The sequence below is a fragment of the Mugil cephalus genome, chromosome 2, assembly GCF_022458985.1.
Source record: "Mugil cephalus isolate CIBA_MC_2020 chromosome 2, CIBA_Mcephalus_1.1, whole genome shotgun sequence".
Classification (NCBI taxonomy): Eukaryota; Metazoa; Chordata; class Actinopteri; order Mugiliformes; family Mugilidae; genus Mugil; species Mugil cephalus.
Window position 1 is genome coordinate 1773113 of NC_061771.1, and position 24787 is coordinate 1797899.

Genomic DNA, 24787 nt, shown 5'->3' on the forward strand with positions numbered 1-24787 from the left:
CACACAGTTTGCGTAGCTCTAGATTGCTTCAACTTTAAGCCAAGTCCTCCAGTGTAGGTGTGCATTTGCACAGATAAAGTGATTCCAATACAACACCAGTTAAAGCAGATTGCATGTGTCATTGCTCCAGACTATAAATTTGTCAGCAAAATTCTACCAAGTTGACGTTCACAATCACTTCTGTGATGGTTCTGATTACACTCTGAAAACCCAAATGAATTCAACAAGAATTATTTCTTAGTTTCTTAGAAACCACTGTTTGCCTGTGTCGTTTGTTGGAGCTTTAATAGACAGCAGCTTGGGGTTGTGGAAGCAATTGACCTCACATTTTTCCCCCATACATTTATTTATTATTTTTTTTAACAATATCCATTTGTTACAATTATTGCAAAGGATTGCACACTTTCCAAAGGAAAGAAATACTTTTCGACGGCTGTGTACTGACATTTATACCCACAGTAAAAACTAAAAATACAGCCTTGGAACACAGCCAGTCTCTATAGCATACTCACGCCATGTTTAGATGGCGTTCTCACCTTTGTGTAGATGTTTCTAGACTTTAGGGGAGTCTTTTGTGAACTGAATGCATATGGACAAAAATTAGTTACAACATGCTTGAGTGTGAGTGTGCGGCAAAGATAAGGGATGTGTTGAATGTCATCATCAGATAAGAGTTAAATATTTAATAGCAAGTGATTGTTGCTGGGTAGTTTGGTGCTATTTTTTTCATCACACAAAGAAAGAGAAATAACTGTTCTGCACTGAATTAGAAAAACTGAGGCCAGAGGCTTACTGTATGTCAAGACTCTACATCTCTATCCATATTTTTAAATACTGTAAATCAAGCACCCACAAACAAACAAATGTTCACACATCACCAGTTTTTCCTTCACTTTGTTTCCCAGCACTCATTGTCACTAAAGTGTGAAAGAAACCTCCACTTGAGACCCACCCTGGGCTACCTCTCCAAGAGCTGAACACGCACTCGTTGCCCCTCTTTCACCCAAGCACTGTTTGCCATGGATGTTTCAAAACCATCTGACCTGGCTGTGCTAACGGGTGGCTATTTTGGGAGAGGGATGGCAAAACCGTCTGCTACTCGCGGCGGCCATCGGAAAAAAGAGAGAGTTTGCTAAGCGGGTGCTGCTCCTGTGTAAGCAAGTGTGCAGACATCTCCGTGTGTGTGTGTGTTCACAGCCAACCATACCAGTGATTAAGTGCCATGTTGGGGTCATGTGTCGCTGTAGGCCATAGGGAGTTGCTGTTGAAACTGGAGATATCTTACTCTTGCAAAACCCAGTCAGGCGAAGAGGTTCATTCCCTGGTAACCACTTGTTGTCAGTTCAGCCTTTCACCCACATCATTAGCAACATCTTGGTTTTATAACGGCAAAAATGGGATGTTTTGCTTGCTTTACATCTAATCCCTCACTCACTATTTGTGATCATGTCAACGTGCGGCCTGATTTGTACGAACTTGCAAATGTAGTTTGTCATCCACGATACTCCCATCTAATGGAATTTTTAAGTAAATGTATCCACTTAGCTCCTAGCAATTGGCAGCCAACCCACTCGCACATAGTGCCACTACTTTTAACAGAAACAGAGCATAGTGAAATATGCGTTTAGGCCCTTTGGGAAAGAGCCTGATCAACAGGTTGAGCAATGTAACATGCCAGCAAGAGTCCATGGCATCTCACTCTGTTTGCATCTGAAACATCATCTCCCTCTGAGGGAGTCGGCTAATGCAATGTAGAAACTGTAGAAATGTAATGGTCAAAACCATAAGCCAGCGTGCTGGGCACTTTTAGCTTATCTAGTGGAAACCCAAGCCCACTTAACACATATTAGGCTTTACAGTTGCTATAAAGGTTTGAAGGTCCAAGACAGATTTGAAACTGAAAATGAACTTTAATCATGTTTCAGTAGTATGGCATTTTCTTCTTTTAAGCCATTGATTCTTGTAAAAATAATTTCAGATGGCTTCAAATGATCTTGTATTCAGCCCTTCAGGACTTTGCCGACATGTTGCAATCCACATGACTTGCAATAAGATTTTCATTCTACTCGACTGAGGACATTTTACATTAAACACTCATACACAAGGGATGGGTTTGTAGAGCGTGGGCCAGTTCCTCCTACTATTTCTTTTAATGTGTCCCTTGTGCTGGAGGTGTATGGCTGCCAGCATTGTTCACTAGCTACACTGGACGCTAGCAGCTGTGTGTATTTACTAATGATAAACACACAAGTTACTGTAGGCTTTTTAGCCCTCAGTCTACTTTTGGTTATTGCTAACAGTGGGTGTTTTAAATATAGGATATGAGAAGCTGCATTAAAAGTTTGTAGGTGTGAGTTCATCCGGCGTTGTGCTTTTGCTGTTTTATCTGTAAGTTTGTGTTCCTGCTCAGTATCTGGCAGAAATGCTACAAAGATAAGGCGTGTCTACATGTTTGCAAATCATGGACTGGTCCCCATGGACTATGTAAGCAGTTCTTTCAGTGCAACTTCAGGGTGTGGATCACAGGCTGCATGATGAGGCCTCCCGATGCAGCACCTGGGTCAGGCGCATAGAAATGATGAATAGGCCTGGAGATGCAGCTCCAGGGCTGGGCCCACAGGGCTTCGTGAAAGGGCAGTTCACTGGGTGGGGCACCTCAGTAAAACAGCTTTTCAAGTCTTTTTTTAAAATATGGCAATGATTCTTCCATTGAATTGTTTAGAAAGAGGCTTTCCCAAGTTCCCCAAGTTCATTTGAAACAAGTGGTTTCATATTAATTATGGAATTATAGAAATATTAACTGAAATCATAAATAGGAAACATTTAGCATCATTTTGCAAAGCAGTTTATAATTTCCTTTATTCAGAATTACAGAATGAATATTTTGAAAAGCTTGTGTGTTTTGCCAAACTGTGCCTTGGAGCAAATTTCTCACAAACACTCACCACAGATTCTTCAGACATGACCAATTGAGATATCAACATGCACCATATAAGGTACTGAAAAGTGTTGCAATTAAAGACACATATTTTATGTAAAAAAATAAATTTAAAAAAATCACAAATAGCACCATAAAACATATGATATCTCATGAAATGTTGTAGTAAGAGAGCTGCATGGAATGCCTGACTCATTATTCATATATGTGTGTGTCAGTCATATCATTAGAAGAGCTGAGCTAAACAAGTTGGATCATTTACACATTTCTTCCTCCTGGAGTTCCAGGGACTGTCTCAAAATCTGTCACTTTGCATAGCAAATGGAAGCCTAACTACTAGTTTTACATAGCAGCTAAAGTCTGATAATGTGCTTTCTCTTTTGAAGAATTAGGCATCCTGGTGCTCCCTCAAATATGCTTGTGTGTGTTGTACGCTAAACAGTTCTTGGCATTTTCATGCATAGCAGATGTTCAAAATGAAATGAAATATATTTGCGACTGTTCGTCATAAACAGAAAACCTGACACTGCGTGTGACCCACAGTCCACCAAATGAATGAATACCATTTTTGTTCTCACAGTATTTATTAGAAGCTGGGTAAAAACATTTTATGCCCCTGTAGTCCATTAGCATGCACAAGAACCACAGTAGAATTCACAGATATGTGCTGGTCACATGACCCATCAGCTGTGCATTTTGCATCTATACACAATCCTCTAACTGCAGTCTGTGGACACTGTTTTTGAATTGCTCCCACATACTAGATATTACATCCATAAATATTCACCAGAGCACTACACCTGTATTATTCCACAGCTGAAAGTAGTCACAATCAAATGCACTGGTTACACTGGTATTTGAGTATTGTCCGCTTAAAGCTAAAGCTAAGCTGTCTGAAAAAATGATATATAGAGCCCTTGTCAAAGATGTGGGCTTAAGGCTGAGAGCAGAGTGGGTAAGCTAAAAATAATTTCAGATGGACTGTCATGTTTTTAGGTAGTGTGTCTGCACATGCAGCATTTCTCACTGAAACATTTTCCTTTTGTCAAATTGAAAGACAGTTTTCTACACGCAGAAAAGAGACACATGCCAGTATTTTGAACAGAATCTTTATTCATCATGTTGTACATAATTCATATACATGGTCCAGCAATTAAACATGGACTCTTTTTAATTCCTTGAGGCAGTCATTACTTAAAGAGATCTGTCTTTGCATCTTCCTACTCAGCCCCGGGTCATCCTTTAGTTCCTCGATTCACTCCACAATTAGCCACGGTCACATATAGGCCTGCGAGTCAAACATGCTTCATTCCATTTTCATGCAACCATCGGCACTGCACCAGACAATTGGCCCTTTTCATATCTTGATGGTGGCAGAACCCTGTAACCTTGTGTTGATGAATGTTATGCTAAATTAAAGAGCACTCGTTGTACTGTGGCATAGAGCACTGTCACTGATCACCTATGAAAGATTTCTGTCCTGTGATCCCATACAAGATCACAGTTCCCCTATGTATAAGTCACAAGGGCTCAGTGAATGACTTGGTGGGTATTAAAAGTCATATTCTATCACCCTCACAGTCACCAGACTCCAACTCAGTAAAACACCGACTGTTGATTTTCTACACTGCCATCTAAATGAAAAATGAGGAAATGTCTTTCAAAAGAATTGCGTTCCATCCCACCAGCAGACTTCCAGAGACTTTTAGACTCAAGGTGCATTGAAGCTGCTTTGGTGGGACTTGGTGTCTCAACACCTCCTTCAGACCCTTGATGTTGTGACCCTTTGCTGTCAGCAAAATCAAAGTGCAGATGTTTAGCAACCATTACAGTCATTGCCTCCTCTACCTTTTCCCTTTTCTACCCTTTCCTGGTAGTGGAACACTTACTCATCCATTTACCATCTGCAGAAGCACTTTAACTACTTGCCCATAAGACCTACCATGCAACAAACCTAATTTTTCTAGGCTATGTTTTCACTGAGCTCCAAAGGACTCAGTGAAAACATTGTAAGTTGCAGAGTTGTTTTTCTAATTGATGAGACTACGTCTAGTGTCAAGAAGTAAGCCCTGTAAGATATAACACACAAGTTAATGCTCCAACATACAGAAAGTATCACCATTTTGACAGGTAAATGATATAAATTATGGAACACTGAAAAGAGATCAGCTAATGTGATAAACCAGGATACAACTTCTGTCAATGAAATATTTGCATTTAGCTCTGCAAAACTGCGTAGGCGTGTAGAAGCATTAGTGTGAATGTGTGAAACACAAACCAACCATTCTTACTGAGAGACATCGAGCCCTCTAGGTGAGACATTTATGGGAAGTGACGAAAAAGAATTCAAAGACTCCATTCTTGAAGAACATGAAGTCTTTTGCACTTCCTCCTCTCTCCTCAGGCTGAGCAGCTGATTTATTGACAACGCGCCGCCATGGCTGAATGTTTTAAAAGCAGGGGATTTTTCAGCTCAAACATTTTATGGACTTTGAACCACGAGACACAGCGTGGAGAACGGGATGGAGACCTCATGACTGCCGGCAGACAGGACAGCCAGAGAGGCACAGTCTCTCTGTGGGACGCTTTTGTCCGATAAGAGGTCATGCACCGTGCCCGATTTAAGTCATGTGTTCCTCATTGCATGACAAGCAACACAAAACAACGGGGATGTGTTCCACTGTGAGTATGTGTGTTTGACCTAGAAAATGCGAACGCTGGTTTAATTTCATGCATGTGTGGTGTTTACGACTATATTATTTCCTTGTCTTTCTTGTGATCATGTTTCTTAGTGTGCATTTCTTTGTAGCATAGCCAGAGTATGAAAGCATGTGCTGACTGAGGAAGAGGTGCTGTGTCCCTGTGAGTGGGTGTATAGGGCCTTCCTGGGTCAAGGCTTCTTGGCACTTTAAGACCATCACTCTGCTCCAGGGGACTCTCCACACCCATACCTCATCCTATTAAACTCTGGACCATCAACATTCCTGGACTTAATGTAGACACAAACCCTATAACTGTTTGTGCACTCACTCAGTCACTCAGTGACTGTGACATGAATCTTTATAATGAGAAAAATAATGTTTGTCATCTCTCATGCAAGCACTAAATACAGTTATGTTCAATGCATCTTAGTAATGTAATGAACCCAGAAACTTTTAACTACGTCTTCCAATTAAAGGCGCTGCATGGTGTGGTGCAGGGCCCCCAACAGCCAATTCTGAAAGAGCATTTTGGCGGACTTCTGCAACATCTGTTGGCTTTGGATGTTTCCTCTGCCCCCCCCACCAGTCTGTTAGTAGTCCACATGGACAGACGTTAGAGCAATGTGTCACTCAGACATTGTCATTTGTCAGTCTGGTTGTCTTCAGCCACTGCTATACTACCAAACTGGCACAGACTTGGACACCAGGGTGGACAGTTGGTGCATCGATGCAGCCACATGTGTGCCTTCAGTGTGTACAGTCAGTACATTTAAGTTCCTTTAATTTGGCACAGTCGTGTTACATTTCAAAACCTTTTACTGGCATCACAGTGCAACTTGGCCCCTGTCGCTTCAGGGAGTTCGAGGTATGATGACAGGTTCCACTTAAACTGAGAAGTTGAAATTGCATAGTAGAAGAAATTAAAAAGTGTCAAGTCTGACGAGAAGTGGATTTTTTTATTCAGTCTGGTAGTAATCTGTTATAATAATGCAATAATAATTCTAATACAATCAAACAGTTGATCCAATCTGAATAATATCAACTGGGTTGAAGAAATATTGTCCACACAAGTTGCCCAAACTATACGTTAACCATATGCTTTATTTCCTTTGACTGCAGTTCTCCACAAACTCAGACTGTATTATGTCACAATATTAGGCTAATTTCCTAGATTTTGGAAAAACTAATTTGTTGGAGAAAAAACCCTTGTTTTATGTGAGCTAAGAAAAACAACCCTGGCTCCCTGTCACTAATTCATTTGTTATGCTAAATGAATTTGTAAGGGTTTGATATCAACTATCAACTCATAGGAAAGCATGGAAACATACATTATAACTAGCACATTATCAACATGGAAATCGCCTTAGCGAGTTTAGACTTAAGTGAAAATATACGGAGCATTTGCACTGAACCACAACCACATTGAATTAATCCCCTCTGCAAGCTCTCTCAAAGACTATATGCTTCATTTCTTAATATTTGGACTTTATGTAGGCGATTGCTGTCTGTGGAGCAATGAAAAAGATTCATTTGGAGGAACACATGGAGTCCATACACACACTGCTTTTCTACTGTACAGGATAAAAACTGCCACAAACTGAATCTCTACCTCCCTCTCTTTCCCACTGACACGCACGCACACCTCCTGTTAAGCCCTTAATCACAAACATACTCATTTCCACTCTTCATGTTTACCCAGACAGATCAATCCAGCTGATCCAGCAGCTGCTGGACCTTGATCTCCAACTACCCCTGACAGATAGAGCTTCTGTTGGAGGACATGCTGACTTTACTGCATGTGTGCAAAGGTGGAGAGCATATGTTTTGTTTGCATATCTATGAAAGTACACATACCCCACGTGTGTGTTCAAGTGGTCACTGTAGTTCCAGCTATAAAATAACAACGTGGGGAAATAATAGCTGTATATGCAGTGAACTTACATATCATTGGTCCAGTGGAGCTATGCTCGCTGTATTTGTATGTGTAGGAATTGTCTTGTGTATTGGTTTATGACTGCCGAGATACAGTATACTCTACTGTGTGCTCTAGCTGTGTGTGCTCCTACATGTCTACACACTTGATGCATGCTTGTGTATTAGCGTGCAGTATGTTTGTCATGACTATGGGTAGTAACTCACTCTGTCTGCAAGCCGAGGCCCCTGGCAGGGAAAGCTGTGGGCCTGGCAGGTCTCAGCAGGACTCTAAAGCAACTCTGCTGCTCAGCTCAGCTCCGCTGGTGGTTATGGGCCCATCTCCATGTCGCACTGAAGAGAGAACTCCTAACTGGGAGGCCTCCAGCACGAAAACAGGACTGTGTCATCGTGTCTTATTGTTGGCAGCCATATTAGCTCCACAATAGGTTCAGAGCCACTGAGCTGAAAAGAAGCATGGACATTTATGCCAGTTGATTTGTACAGTGTTTGACATTTTCCCTTACGAATGGCAGCAAGGGCACTGCTCTAGCTGCTGCCGGCCTGCCAGGTCTGGCAGCAATGTGGAAACTTCAGTCAAACTCTTAAGTTTGGCCCCTTCTCTCAGTGAATTTTCTAACAATATCTAACAATATTGTTTGGTTTATTTGTCTACACACTACACATACTGAAGATGTAAGAAGTGTGAACAGTGTAAAGCATCTTGAGACAGTTTGGATTTGGCCTGTTCAGACCTTGCATTAAGATCTGATCTCTGACCACATATGGAGTTTGTGTGGGTCACATGTGTCCACATTCCTGAGTGTGAATGTGTGAATGCAATCTATCCCGAGTCACATTAACAACTGTCTATACTCAACAGGGGCAATCCCGCGTCAGCAGAGTTATGTTTGTTTGCATACAGAGATCAATCTGAGATCAGATCTGGAGACGCATTTGGAAACGTATGTTAATGCCAGGCCTGAACATACTCAGCGGGTCACTTGCAATCAGATGGCCCAGATCAGATTTTAACGCAGAGTCTGAACAGGCCCGAATTGAACTGAATTAAATTAAAGATGTAAGAAAGTAAATCATAATCGTACATATTTATTGATTATATCCTGCACACTTTTTATACTATATGTACAGTTGGAGAAGAATATAAGGCACTGTCCTTTAATGAGCAGTCGACCTATGCATGGAAACTTCCCCTGACTAGCAGCAGCTGTGGCCACTAGCTGATTATAGCATGTCAAAAGTCTGAATTCATTGCAAGCTTATTGGCTTTGCACAGTAACAAAAACCAGAGTAAACCCATGTGATTTGTAGATGTGGTGGTTTGATAGCTAGTGAAATGCAACATCTGTGTGCTAAGCTAAACATGTCCTAACACATCAGTCTGATCTGAGCCTCATCAAGCTAGTTATTGGGATAATATATTTCTTTAAAATATGAACCTCTCTTTGACTTGTTTACCATATAGTATTAGTACCTGAGTTTGAAGCCAACATGGAACAGCTGTTGGAAGAACTGAACAGGCTTATTGTAATACTCTCAGTCATCTGTCTACCTCTGAACTCACATATGAATCATATGGCTGTCTCTTGCACTCGCCTTGAATTTTCTTAATTCCTCGTGGGAGAAAAGCAATGGTTAAAAGCCCACTATTTCATTATAACATATACTATAACATTCTGAACCAGTCACACATTTTAATATGACACTTACTTTTTCCAGTGCAATGTTCCTTTTCATTTTGTGCATTAATTCTGAAACTAATATGATCTAAATTTTAAGCTGCTCTTTATGAAACTCAATGCAGCCAGATGGCAACACAGAACACGGAGAGAAGGGAGGACCAGAAGGAAGGTTGAGGGAGTGGATGAAATAAATAAAGATGTGTAAAGAAAACCTAACTGAGTAGATTAAGCTGTGAAGAGAGAAAGAAAAGACAAAGATAGGGCAGTGGGACGAGATGAAGGTGAAATGGGGTGCAGAGGAGGGAGTAAGGCGCAACAGTCGAAGCAAGGTTCCGGCCTACACTCTGACCCAGATTTTAAATATGGTCTCTGACAACCTGATCTGACCCTGCCCCTGTGTGGTCTTCCTTTCTTTCCATTCGTTATGGATGCTGCTTGCCCTTAAGCACTTTGACAAGTTGGGGCATGTTCATTTAATGCAGCATTAAAATGACGACAAGATTAGCTCAGTTTAGTTTCCAATAACATATCAGCATATTTATGTGTTCAAATACATAACTCTATATAATAACTATTTAGGACATTGTAACTTTACAATAGAGCTTGCTCATTCTAATATATTATGAAAAGAAAAGAAATGTAGGGTGGAAAAATTCTGTGTTTGAAAGTAGGAGGCAGAGAATTTCTCTATGTACCAGTAAGAGAAGAACACTGAGTCCAAGCTGAAGACTTTGGCAGAGGTTGTTGGCATTCCCCTTTTGCTTTTGCTTGTTTGTTGGCAATGCGTACACCTTGTTTGGTTATTTAATGGCCAAGCAGGAGCTATAAGCTAGCCAGTTACTTCAGAAGAAGAAATCAAGATTTTGGGTGTTTGGCAGGGTTAACAGGATTATATTCTAAACAGACAATTTTAATATTTCATAATAAAATCATATCAATGAGACACTATAGCACAAAAGTCTGTTGTGCTGATGCAATTAGAGCTATCTCTTATCATTATTACTGTTAATATTATTTACCAGTTTAAATGAGTTTGGTCATGTCCATGTCTTGGATCCCCAAAAATTGGTATACATTTCTTAAATTTATGACCCCCGTCCTTGGATAAACATGGGCTAACAAACACAGGCACCTTCTGTACTGTGTGTTGAGATCGCCGGGAGTTAGGTGACAGATACTGAGAATGCCTGGGCCTAAATTAAGCGCAGTGCTTCATCAAAAACATCCTGCCTTCCTGCTTGGCCTGAGATTGTGGGATATATGACTTCTTCTTTGCGGGTTGCTCAGGTAAACCCACGGGAACAAAGGCAAACTTAACCCGTGTACGCGCTCAAGGATTCAATTTTGTTCCTGATTCTGCAAGAAAGAAAGAAAGAAAGAAAGATTGCCTTGTCGTCATGGTTATTTTTTATTTATTTATGTATTTTTTAATCAGACACATACTGGTGACTTTACAAATTACCTGCAAAATATACTAACAGCACTGCACTATATCAGAAATTGCTCTGTATAGACTCTATAGGGTTATAAATGCTATATGCTACAAATTAAGTGCAGTAAATTAAGTGCTATAAATTATCACATCATGCCTGGTGATGCATTGACACACAAATGTAACAGATTTTTCTAAAGTTAATCTTTCTAATGTCATTCTTAAGTTCATAGTTTGAAGAGTACAAAAGTGAGGCTCTTTTAACCTACATTCTGAAGTAACACTTATATACATTTGTGCGAGCAAAAATCTGAAATTATGACCTTTGCTTTACAAATACAGCATAGTTCCACCATGTTTCTACTTAAGCTTAAAGGTAATCGTTGGAACACTTCTTCCTATGTGCTCATTGGAATAGGTTCACCATGTTCACCTGCCTGGACGTACAATCACAGTGTGACCCATATACAGTATCACAGCTCAAAAGCAACAATTGGGTGGGTGTGGGAGAGGCGAAGGGGGCCAGGAGGGAGGAGGAGAGTTCTGCACCACTCTGCTCCAGCTCCACTTCCACTGGTGACCCCTACGGCTGTAAATCTGGAAGTAGAAGTTCATTCATCACTTCTTGTATTTTCTTCTCCCTTTTTATTTTCTGGCACTGCACATATCACGAACCAGAGAAGAGAAGGGCTCATTATACCCCTTTGGCACATCACAATCAGATGTTAATCTGTTTGACAAGAGTTCAGAAGGTGAAATCAATGTTTGGTTGCAGATGTTTTGCACTTTTTTCATAGAACGACTGAAGCTAAACAGATACACTGTGACAGACACAACAGCAAATGTCTCTTTTGGCCTTTTCGTGTTAACAGACAACTTAATTAAGAAACTCAACTGATTTTCAGCTTAGAGCTTCATTGCTAAAAAAATAAAATAAAATCTTTACAATGTTTTGCTCATTTAGCATGGGTGTCTTTTTATTTACATTCACGTCTAAGTTGTCTGTGTAACAGTTGCCAAGTGGAGAGAAAAATGGAAGTGTCGAGAATGGACTCCTAGCTAATACAGTCCAGGAAAACTAGACTGTGGCCAGTCACTTATCTTAAACTGAAGCACAACCTCTGAGATCACATAAAGAACAGTTAACGTAGTGGCAACCAGCTGAAGAGGATAAAATTAGGTTGAGGCAGCCAGAGATTTACATGCAGCCCCCACTGGCTTTGACCAAGAGCAGATCAGGTTGAGGTTGAAACGACACACAAAATGACACTAACGATATTACTATGCAGCTGTGTCACAGTACCTTGCCAAAGTCTACCCAAATAAGTTCTACTAAAGCAACACAGGATAAAAAAATGTTTGCTCTGAGGTTTGCAGACAACATACAGATTTGCTACCCTAATTGCTTGCAACTGAGAGGGTAAACTGCCATATATAGATGGCCCATATTTCCAAAGCTTTGATAAGCCACGTTTCTTTAAAGATTTTTTGGGGAATAGTGCTCTACCTGTCAAATTTAAATGTATCAACATTTCTGACATGCAGTCCCAGTACAGTTGCAGGTCTGTCTCTGTTGACTAGTGCAATACTCCGTCCCACTGAGCCAAACATCCCTGTGCAACAGCTTATTATTTATTCTGACATCTGGGATCTGAGATCATGGCTCCAGATTTGCAAAACACTGTCAGCACTGGGAATGTGAGCTCTACTCTAAGTACTCCTATTTCGCTAACAGAGAATGTGCCCTGAGCTTCACGTCAGATCTTCCTACATGCCTAAAATTACCCCAAGTTGGACACAGATGAGCTGACGAGTCTCATCATATTGCTGATTCACTTCAAATCCTGCAAACATCATCAGAAGACATTAATGCATTTTATGACATTTTTAGTTATTGTACTGCAAACTGAATTTATGTTTAACTAATACTAAAGTAGACAGCAAAGTATAAATGAACAGGATGTCTGCTCAATACTGGAAAATGTGACAGATGTGAGAAACTTGTTTTATCCCTTGTAGAGTAGCATACTGCAAAACAAGCACCGCAGGATCTTTGATAGTAGACCGCATCTAGACAAAAACAAAGATGAGCCCAAATTTGGACGCAATTTCTCCAGTAGTTTGATGACAGTTACATTAGTGAGAGACATGGTTCTGTTCTACACACAGCTGTAAACATGCCAGTAGCTGGATGCGGTTGTCTTTTTTTTTTCTTTTTTTTTTGGTCTTAAAGAAAAGTGTGAATTCCTAAACATGCCGTTTTTGTACACAACAGATCATAATTATTCATGCTCTAGCATGGACTATGAACATGACACAATGATCACCTCTGTAGGCAAAATGTAGCATGTGTAGTGCCTATTATTGCATTGTTCTACACTTAAAAGCTGTTCAGGTGTTCAGTTTAGATCCAAGCTTAAACTATAACCATAGCTGAACACCCTGCAAGCAAAGTGCAACTCCCAACAATTTCTACAAATTAAATGGTTGCTTTTAGGTATTTCATGTTAAGGTTATTGCTGTGAATTGTTGAAATGCAACTCTTAGGGTTGAATTGGGGGACTGCGGAAAACCTAGATATAACACAACATATCTGCAATATATATCTTATTTCATTTGAACTGGAGGGATTCTGAACTGGATTGTTGTATTAAAGCAAATGGAGTCATTAGTAAAATCTGCAGACAAAACTGAGAAGGACACTGATAAATCTGTGTTAATTATTCCTGCGACTATTCTAGCGACTGCTTATTGTACAAATGGAATCAGGTTTTCGACATTTTAGATTCTTTTACAGCCTTTTAAATAACCAAATAAATAAATAAAATAAGAGACAATTGCCTTGTACACTGTTTTTGGAGCAGGTTATTATGGAGGTGGAGAGGGGAGAAGTGATGAGGGGAATTTGGTGCACTGACAAAGTTTAACCAGGTTTACCGCCCCCCCAGCCCCCATCGTCCCATACAGCTTTGGGTAAAGGGGAGTGTTTACTCTGTTATGTGCATGTGCCTTTTAACAGGCTGATTTATGAAACAGCTGAAACTGTTGCTATGGCTCTGCTGGCAGGATACAGACTGCTGCTTTTATTGTAGTCTCTATATCTCCTCAGCTGATGTTGCTTTGAGACGTCTCTATCCTCCCCCCTGCTTAATGCAGCCAGAGGCAATCAGACAATTAAGTGTGCAGAGAGTTTGAAATGTCAGCTGACATGAGTAAACCGAATTTGTGAGATTGGATGGTGATGCACATTGATATTCATCACTGTATCAATATTTCAGAGTCTGAAGGGAATTCTTTGCACTGTATGTTTGTGTATTTCCGTGTGTCGTGTACTCCACGAACATGAATACCACTGAGAAGAGGCTGATATAACATGGGTGCATTTCCAGGATCCGCTATGCCAAACCCCTATTTAAAACAATAGTCTCTACTTTAAGAACAAGCTTTTTCACTTATGCTTTTACATGTTTGGATGAACTAGTTTGGTTGGAGCACACTGAACTCTCACACAAGAACATCAACATTTTGGCAAAAGCACTTACTTATTTTACTGCCAAGAGTCTGATGAAAAGATTGATACCACTATGGAAAACATGCAGGTGGAGCCAGCAGCTGTGATAGCAACCTGTTCTGAATCACTGTGGAACTGTGTGGAACTGCAATGTTCAGCTAAATGATCAGTTTGTAGATTACTCAACAATTATTCTGATATTCAAATACATATTTGTTGGCATAATTGTGACTCATGCAGCGGATTCAAGCTTTTCAAATGCCAGGATTTGGTCCTTTAATTTTGTTTTGTATTTTGTTAATGTATTGTATGACTATTTTAGTAAATCGCCATATAATATGCACATACGGAAGTTTGAACAATGTAGCAGACGTAGCATGTTATTAATTATTACTAACAGAGGGTAATTGCCATTACAGGTATGCGATAGCTGATTACACTCGTGTATTTACTTTAGTCATACCAGAGCTCGCAGTCACGGGCTGATTGACTAAAAGGAGGTCATTGGGTTCATCCTCATTTTTAAAGAGGGGAGCTGAAGGGATCCACACAAGACATGTCTGCTCCAGTTTTTCTTTTCCTTTTGTCCGGGGTGTTTGCTATAAGTTTGAGTGGTTGTTCTGGTATTGGAGTCCTGTCAGTCCACACCCTATAGGTTCACTTAAAGCCGTAGTGTGGGACACAAAAATTAACGTTACTTTCAAGCCCTTGCCCAACCAGTTCACAATGCACATTCGACTATTCAGACAGGTGAATCTCTTTTTATCAGAATTTTAAAGATTGCAATTCTCTGTGATGACTTTCCAGCCCTGACGCACTAATAGTGACATGTTTCACGCCAACCAGCAACCTGTTTGCTGAAGATGAGGAGAGAAGCAGCTGTAGCAACATATGGCAGTGGTGGTTCCATGAATTCTCTGGTGGTCAGAAATAGAACTTAGGGACCTATGTTCATCAAAGAAAGGTTTCTGATGCCCCACATAAAATATAGAAAGATTGTATTCTCATAAAAAATGTGGCAGATGGCAGGGGCCAAATATTTAACAGAAAAACCTGCACAATACGTTGGACATCAGTCAGCATCAAACATATTAACATGCTATGACCAACAGTATCATGATCAGTGTGGTATAAATATTATATTTACTCTGTTCCTGCTGGTAGAAATACTATATGTTGTACATATTGTTCGCAATCACACACCCTCAGTTTCCAAAATAACCCGTCCCGTATGCTGAGGAGATGAGTCAACACAAAAATAGCCCAGCATGACAAGGAAGCACAAGAGACACAAAGAAAGACAGACCGATCACTGTCAACTCCCCCCAAATAAGAGTGTCACGAAAGCACATCTGAATAGCTGGAATGCAAATGTAACAAATTTCTAAAACCGTTGGTTTTGGAGTCCAGTGGGCCTGCACCGCTGCTTTTATTCCTAGGGAATGAGAAGGAAGTTCCAAGAAAGCACATTTCTGGGTCTTCTGAGCCTGCCTATTGCACTGTGGCTCCTGTCATAAAACAACTCTTAATCTAATACTTTAGACCATGTACTACACACATAAACACACATAAACACACACAGGCAGTGGAAAGGTTACAGTGAGAAATACTATACAGCTATTTCACAGACCTGTCAGTTGTGGATGTTGCTGCAGATCAACGATGCATGCATACAACACCAGGGAATACAAAGGCTAAAAAAAACACTCTCCCTTTCTTCTGTAAACCTACTATGGAATGAACATGCTTACCCTCTAACTGATTATTTTGCCAACATTAAGACAGAAAAAGCAGCAACTGATGTTTTTCTAAGTGGCTTAAATGACTTCCATTGACAGTGTCGATAGAAGCGGAAAATCTCTTTTCTGTAATGGAAGAAGGTTTTGGGGAAGATGGGTTTTCCCTTTTTGTAAAATCCTCAGAGCCAAACTTGGCACGAGGACCTCTGGACTAGAAGATTTTGGCTCGGGTCGGACAATGGGACTTGAAGTGAGCCACAGCAAGTAGAAGAAAAGATCAGAGCAACATGAGGCTCTGTCATGGCCCTGATTAGCTGAAAATGTTTACTTTATTTTCTTGTTAACAGCAAATGTTACAGAGAGGTTTGGGAACAGCAGCTTACCTCCTCTGCTGTTTGTTTTAATTTTAACCAAATGCCACACTGAAACAGGCCTGCCACAGCTCACCGTCAGCCCTCTCTGCACACAACAGCAGAGAAGAGGTGGGAAGTATAACGGCTACCTTTCCGTTTTGACTTCTGAAGAGGTTGAACAGATTAAACCGCTCACTGCCGCAAGTTTGTTTGGTGAATTCTGGCTGTGGAGCCACCTCTTTGGCGAGGGATCTTTCAGCCAAAACAAACACCCGCTTTTCCTCAACCCTTGTGCGCACACATACACATGCACGTTCTACTTTGCTGACTCCACACAACGGCATGACTGTATCTGCAGCACTGAACAGACATCTGCCAATCGCCCCGCGGAGCTCATTGTTACTCAACACTGGGGCACACAAATGCAGAGTTCAGCCTCCAACAGATTTTGCAATGCAAAGAGAGAGTGCACATGAGGTCTGCCAACGTGCACTGATGACCCCAAATACAAAACTCCGTCAATGATGGGTGAGACAGTGGGAGAAAAGAGAGGAGGAATGACTTCTCAAAATATTTAGGCAGAGCTTAAACTCAGCACATGCGTCTCTCAACTATAAGGACTGCATTCCTCCTTATACTATAGCAAACAGTGTCTCACAAGGCAAACATCAGACAGCAGGCCGCATGGAACGAAACTCTGCTTATACTAAAACGTAATCGCAAAGATAAACAGCAGAGGATGAGGCACTGCTGCAGACTCAACTGAACTCAGCCTAGTGCAGAAATGTTAAGTAACTGAAAGCAGACATGTCATACTGCTTAAAAAGCAAACAGCGAGTAAAGGAGAGGTAAAGAGGCAGTGTCTGGCTGTGTGTTTACACAGTTCTTTCGCAGTGAGTTTAAAGATCTCATTTTGATATGTGTGTGAAAGACAGAAACACACCTCCTTCTCCTATAGCTAAAGCTAGGAAGTCATGTATAGTGTTCATTTTGACCTTTCAGTCCACCTACAGCCCAACCTGCCTGCAGTGTGCAGCACAACCCTGATGATTTATTTGTTTATTGCTGCAGCAAACTGCTTCCTGATATTTCCAAGTGGTGCTATTGGAATTCATTTCTTGTACAGTTTATTTATTGATGCTGGAATTCATAATTCCCTTACATGAAATAGTTTTTGACAGGGTAAGGACTGAGTCATAGCCAGTTATTCATAAATCCATCAACATGTCTGTGTCTTAAGTCCTTCCTAAGTTTTAACTAGTGATTTACATCCTGCATTTAAACTTGAGAAACATTTAGCTCGTTGATACAGTAATGATGTGTTCCGGTTGCTAGGAAACATCTGAAGCACCATCTAATCAATCATTGCGTAAACTGTGTAAACAAGAAAATCAATAGAGCACCACAAGCTGTAGCATTACCTCCAGAAGTGACATTGCTGTTCTCTATGTAGTAAGTGCAACTGCCAGTCTTTCCTCTGTGTGAGTATTACTGGATTGTGTTGGAACGTGTTCACACTTGGCAGGTTTGGTTCTATTAAAACAAACTCTGGTGCTAATATGCATCATTTAAACAAGTACGTATGCTGCAATTCAAATCATACCAAACCAGCAGACTGTTTATAGTGTCTTAACCCGATTCCAAATGAAGTCTAATGCAGTCTGACAGAACGCCAGAACACGGGTTAAAGAGGACTTAATTGATGCAAAGAGTCTGGACTTAATTGATTTCAAAGGACATAACACTCAGGCATACCATGTTGTTGTTACGGTCAGGTTTTAAGCTTTTTGGTGTTTAATTTGAACAGATTTGTATTGGACCTTGTTTTTTATATTATGTTCTTTGTAGGATTTCTATTTCTTAGTTTTATTTACTTATTCACTGACTTATCTGTAAGTTATATATATACACACACACACATACATATGTATCATTGTTAAATCGACTGTTAGAGGGATGCACACAGGGAAGGTCTGCACCAGTTTTTCTGGCCCTCTCGCTTTTGTCTGCTGTGTTTGCTCTGGATTTGAGTGGTTCTTCTGGTGTTGGAGTGCTGTCAGCCCACGCCCTAATGGCAATGTTAAAGAAAGATCTGGGTCTGTGCTGCCACTAGTAATAGGAGGACCGGAGTTGGCGTTATGGGCGTGCCCATTTCACCTGTTGAGTCATGCCACCATGGTGCACTCATTACCATCTTATGTGCCACGTATGCAAATATTAATAGATCATAGAAGTTGCTGCACGTGTAAAAGTTTTGAAGAGACAGGTGCGGAGGTCACATATTCACATAAAATATAAAATAGACCCGAGTGCATTTGTTCACAGTCGCACTGGCATTCTGCTTATTCCTTCCCCCTCCATCATGGGGCTATCTGTTAGCGGCTAATTCACCACTACTCATATCCAGGACTCCTACAGACTCAGCTGCTGAATCTCAAGCAGATAAAGTTGGGTGCATGACACGCCTGTAGCCCTTTAACCTACATTTATTCTCTGCCTTGTCATCACTTTGTACAACTTCGTCGTCCACTGGCCCGCTGTCGTGGCACATTTATCACTGTAAAGATGGATTTACACAGCCATGAAAGAGCTGTTTTGTAAGATAAGCCACAAAGAAGAAATGTAGCTTCTGGACCTAAAATGTCACCCCCTGTTCAATGCGTAGTCTAGATTCATATTCATAAAACCATTTTGTGTTATTCCTGCTTTTGAAATGTAGCTTCAATTAAATATTTTGACTGTGTTGCCTAATTTGGAGCAGGAGCAAAGAGGCCTGCATTGACTCTCTGTAATTTAAAACCCAAACACAAGCAGACAGTACAATTCATGTTTCAAAATTCCTCAATATTTACCCAAGATAATACTTCGCATTCTTGAAGGAAGTGGGGCCTCCTACACTCTTTCTAGTACCTACTGCAACTACGCTACTGTGTCAGGTCAAATGCAAGCTTCGTGACTGGACAAATGCTCTTATGCACAGAATGACAATGAACCATGCTTATCAGTAGAGCCATTATAGCCATGGTTGAAATTAAAATGGCTCTGTTAGAAAATGACATAGTGTTTCCACCACACACTTGTCAGTCACATGAGAGAGTGAGGACATTTGGGAATAATTTGTGTGACTCAACACAACAGTTTTGGCAAATAATTCATTTATCATTTTGCACATCTCATGTTGCCCGTCTTGCCCAGTGGGCAGCCTGGTGCTGACAAAAGAATTTAAAAACCCTTCTCCCACCAATTTGAAGATGGGCTCACCCCGATCGTTTCTTTGCTGTTGTCGGCTGGTAAAAGCGCGGCTGGATGATGTTGAGTAGGGACCTCTGGGACTGATAACGGCCATGGGGGAAGCACACTGTCAGTCCTGTGATAGCCGTATGAGATTCCACATGCTCTGATGAGTAATTCCTCCCTCCCTTCTCAATCACCATGTGGTTCATGGCCCTGAGTCATCGTCCACACTTTCCCTCACTCCCTCTCCCAGTGTCTGTCTCTCTCTTTGCCCTCGATATGAAGAGGATTCTTCCTTCGTTCAGCAGCAGCCGTCCCACTGGGAGACTCAATAGAATAGACTCCCTCCGATGACTCATTCACCAACATCGAGAGCTCCACACCACCCGCTCTCCAGCCATGACAGCCCACCACACCACACCCAGGCCTGGATCCCAGTCCTCCACGTCCTGCTTGCCTCTGTGTCTCTTTTTCCTGTATGTCTCTGTCTATGTGTCTCTGAATAGCTGTTCTCTTGTGAAGATGCTTCACTGTTTACCTTGTCTTTATACTCCCATCTGTGTGCTGGTATTTCTACCAGACTGTACTGTATACTTTCACTACACTGAAATTGTTATGGGAGGGCTTCATAGCTTGCCAGCTTGTCTTATTTGTTAGATTACCTGTCTGTTTGCCTCCATGCCTCTGTCTTTCACTCTCCTGGTACTCCATTGCAATGTCAAATTACCCAAGGACACGAAGTGTTGACTCCCCTGTCTGCATATTAAACTATAAAGCCTGAACCAGAAATTTAATGACAACATAGTTCAAATCTGCCAATGGGACACATGGGTATTGTTAGTAAAGAGACGTTTTTACCCCTGACAGTGTAGATTCACAGATAGAGATGTTAACATTTCCAACATCTGCATCCATGCACGTGTTGTGAAACCTGTGACGAAGGTCGTTTTTAGCAGTTCCCCTGAGACTGTATCCTGCCCTTCATGTGTTCTGCAGCTCAATAAGCGGTTATGAGGTATGAGGTTAAAATTTCTGAATCTAACTTCTGTAACCTACTCAGATACACTAAGCTATACCTTGTCCCTGTAGTGCAACAAGCTGTAAAGTCCCTGTATGCTGTTCAGAGATCCTCTGCATGTTGCAACGAGAGATTTGTTGACCATTGCAAGAGCAATAAGGATTTTTAGGGGCATTATGACTGGGTTAATAAAACACAGCTGCCCCTAAAAGTCCCTCACTTTTCTTGCTGCCTTTTCTTTCTCTCTCCCCCTCTCCCTCCCTAATCTCTCTGTCTCATTCCAAACTTTTGAGATCAAACTACAACATTTGCTGGCTCCTTGAATGTGATTCGAAGCATAACTTTGGTATCTGCTAAGTCGTGGCTAGGGAAACAATAACCTGGAGTGACCGCGGCGTCTTGAAGTGTAACGTTTTTAATGATGGGGGGGCTGGGTAATTATTTCACAAACAGTGAGCACGCTTTCCAGTATTTATGAATTGTATATTTATAATGGCAGAGTTTTATTGGGATTTGCAGTGACGTTTTAAAAGGGGGTTGAATGAGTTCAGAGCAGACTTTCCGAGAAGGAGAGGAGCGCTCCATGTGTTTATTAGGAGTTCAGCTTTCACAGAAGAGGTAAACACAATCTGAGGCTTTTACCTTAGCAGGGTTTTCTTTATGATGCTCACAATAACATGTATATGCAGTAATTGTTATGTTCAGTTTGAGAACAGACTGAACCCAGTGACCCAGAGCAGAAAACAACTGGGGAATTGTAGGAAAAGTCTATTTAAAGTTGCTCTGCAGCCCTGCTAACAAATAGTGTGAGGAGAGAATATGAGACAGCCACGGTGGGGGAAAAAAAAGATGTAAGCAACACTGTGCAGCAAGTGGTGAGATGAGTCCGATTGGGCCTTTTAAACAATGTGAAATGCCACTGAGAGTGAGGCTTGGCAGGCAGTAGCAGCCAGCACTGTTTAATATCACAATTTTAATCAGCACACTTGGTGACTATCCCAGAGCTCCCCGTAGCCATGCTGCTTATTCAAACCAGGCTCATTCCACCAAGCCTCCCTTACTAGGCCCTCAGCATTCACACTCGCACTGGCTTGTACTCTCCTGCAGCATATATGGATAGCTCTTGCCTGGAGTGGTTTTATCTGCTTTCTGTGATGTGTCATTGCACTTTAGTGGGCTATGTTGGAGGGAATCTGTGATGATAGTCGAGGACGAGAGACATTTAATGTCTTCTCTATCTCTGATTTTAAATACCTGTGATACCAGGTGATTCAATGGCTGGGTATATTTTCAGGATGTATCGTGGTAATTAGCATGAGGATATCACAAGAAATTTAATTTAACAGGTTTAACGAAGCGTCAACTTTCCTCAAACTTATTATAGACGCAACAAGTAACAGCAGGCTCGTTAAAACAAATGAGCTGCCACCGATGTGCTTTACAGCAGCCTGCAAATAACGTATGATCAAGTGTTAGCAGCTTAATAAATAAAACTGACAACTCCGTCTTCCCACCAAGAGCGACGTCAGCCAGGATTGTTTAAAGTGTGTTTTATTAATCATGTGAGTCTTGTGTTTTTTTGTTGTTTTTTGTTTTGTTTTGTTTTTTTAATAAATATCCCATGCTTCAGCGAATGTCTTACCTATGTGTCACTTGCAGCACGGAGATGCCACCGTGGCCCTGTCCGCTCTATTAATTACATAAAGCATCTAGTGTCAGGATGCTAAATTCATTAGTGAGGTATGTACGGCATGCTAGGGTCAGGACAGATATAGAAACAGGCCTCTTAAACAACCTCTTCCCCGCTTGACATACTTGTTCGACATAATCGAGCATGGCATTTTGTGATTTTTGACAACTCCGTTTCTTTTTTTAATTAATTAGAGCTTAGGCTGTAAGTTCCACGGCAATGGTTACATTTTTAAATGCTGCATCTCCATTTAGGAGCCGTATAAGAAATGCTGCAAATTTGAATTCTCCCTGTGTGGTCTTTGAGCAGAGGTGAATCCAGCAAGAATAATTGACTCTCCCTGAAAGTCTGTTCTTTTCTTTTCTAATTCTATTTTTAACCCACCACAAAAAAAAAGAAGAAAAATTCATGTTTTGAAAACAATTAATCAAGAACAAGACAACAGAATGAGGCCGCCTGAGCCAAGAGACATGGCAAAAGTTGCTCATTCATTGTTCATCTCTCAGAAACAACCTCTGCTCTGGTTTTCTGTGACAATTGAGAAGCACTCCTCTCTGTCAAGACTGTGTGTGAAAAGTTCAGGTTTGACTAATCAAACATATTTAGGCAGTTACTAAGCAGCGGCATTCACAGTGTGCACTATTTGACTTATTAAATAGTTTTAGCAAATTTATTTGCACCGGATTTCTTTTTGTTCGAGGGCCTCCACTTAATTTAACTAAAATCATGTAGTTTACTGTCAGAGGTTTAACTTGTCAATAAACAATCAAAAATAAAATCTATTACCTGAAGATTATATGTTGTGTGCATTTGTCTTGGACTTTTTGGTCACCTATAACGCAGCAATTTATATTTAAACGCCATAGTTTTGATATAATACTCAGATAACATTACATTCTGTATCCGCTCTATTAAACCACGTGTTGTCTGATATTACTGTTTGTACTTAATCATTTAGGCATCAATATTCTTTAAAAAATGCAGCCGATTCCTATCTCTATTCCTCAAATACTTGCCATTTTCTACCAATTTCTTGTCTTTCTAAGATAAATAGATGAAGTGTATTGTCTATGACTTGGGGAAGAGGGGTCACATGAGCCAGAAACTGGGACTTTGTAGGCCAGTTGAATGAAATGAGGACTCACCTTGCCCGCAAAGACCCAGCCTCTGACACACACGCACACACCATCATCATCATCATCATCACCATCATCATCAGTCCCATCGCCAGGGACTGCATGAGGAGGAAACTCCAAAGGCTTAACATATTGATTGCGGAAATATCTTCAGACAGCTTTATTTCACTTTAAGAGCAGGTAATGAAAGATTTAACGAGCACGTCGATTCATACATACCAGCTGATAGAGCCTGTCAGTGTTTGGAGTAGTAGCCGGGTTGTGGTTACCTGTGCACCGGGCAGGTGTCAGCAGCATCCCGTAGCCATATGGAGACTTAACGTAAAAAGCGCCCACTGTCTGCATGGTTGTCTGGCCGCCTGGAGGAGAACGCGTCTGCGAGTTGAACTTCGCCGTCCATCCAGCACCACCGCCGCCCAAGTAATGTGTGATCACTTGGTGTTGCACGCATCCCAAATTGAGCAAGATTATCCATTCGGGGGTGGGGGGAACGAATTGTCTTTTGGAATAAATCGGGCAGTCCCCCGGCCTATATTTTCCCGTCTGTCCGAGGAGGGGAAAAAAACAAACAAAAAAAAAACATGCAGACGCAACAGTGTCGCGTCTTGTGCCAGTCTCCCACCTCTCGCCCTCCCTCCTTTCAACAGCTTTTCCCACCGAGAGATCCCCCGTGCGCACCCAGTCCGTCACCCAATATACATTCTAGGAAGAGGGAGACGGAGTGGAAAGACAGCCTGCTGCTGTTGCTACTGCCATGCTGCAGCCTCGATTTTATGAGCAGGATATTCCCAAACAGCTGGAAGGAGCTTCTATATGGTGCTGCGCCCTCGTGTTGGGCCCTCCCCAAAATGGACCGGTTCTAAGTGCTAACCTGGTTATTTTCAGCGCGTCACTGGCTCGTCTCCAATTATAGGTTTTCGTCGGGAGAGGCACAGCAAAGTGGACCTGTATTTTCAATTATTCTATTTAAAAAAAAAAAAAAAAAAAAAAGGACTTGATCAAGATCTCTACACAGAGTAATGTCCGAGCATGTGTGTTTGCTCCCAACTGCACACATTCCAGCGGTGTGTTGGCTCGCCCGTCCACAGGCCGATCGGCTGCGTCTCCGCTGGCTCCGGGGCGGCTCGTCTGCGTATCTCTCTCTCTAGGTGTTCCCCTTTTTTATCGATGCTGCGCGGGGAGGCGACACACATCCCAGGTTCCTCACACCTCCCCGACCAGCAACATGTTGGTGTGCCGCGACCCCTGGTGGCAGTGGCGCGTCATGACGCTAGGTTACATGCGCGTGTCAAATACAGTGGGCCTACCACCTTTATTTTTTTACACGCGGTCACGTGTCGCTGCGCATCAGGTGGTGATTACGGCTGGACAGCTGGATTCTTCTGGACAAATATAATAATCCGTCATTTCATGAAACATT

The 24787-nt window shown here is 41.5% G+C and overlaps 1 long non-coding RNA gene across 1 annotated transcript; it reads right to left on the bottom strand.

Moving 5' to 3' along the window:
• Positions 1 to 4031: 4031 nt before the first annotated feature.
• LOC125004498 lies at positions 4032 to 24765 on the bottom strand. Its single transcript, XR_007112344.1, has 2 exons — positions 23587 to 24765; positions 4032 to 11283 (listed from the first exon to the last, which is right to left on the bottom strand). It is a non-coding gene; the product is annotated as an uncharacterized LOC125004498 (long non-coding RNA).
• Positions 24766 to 24787: the final 22 nt, after the last annotated feature.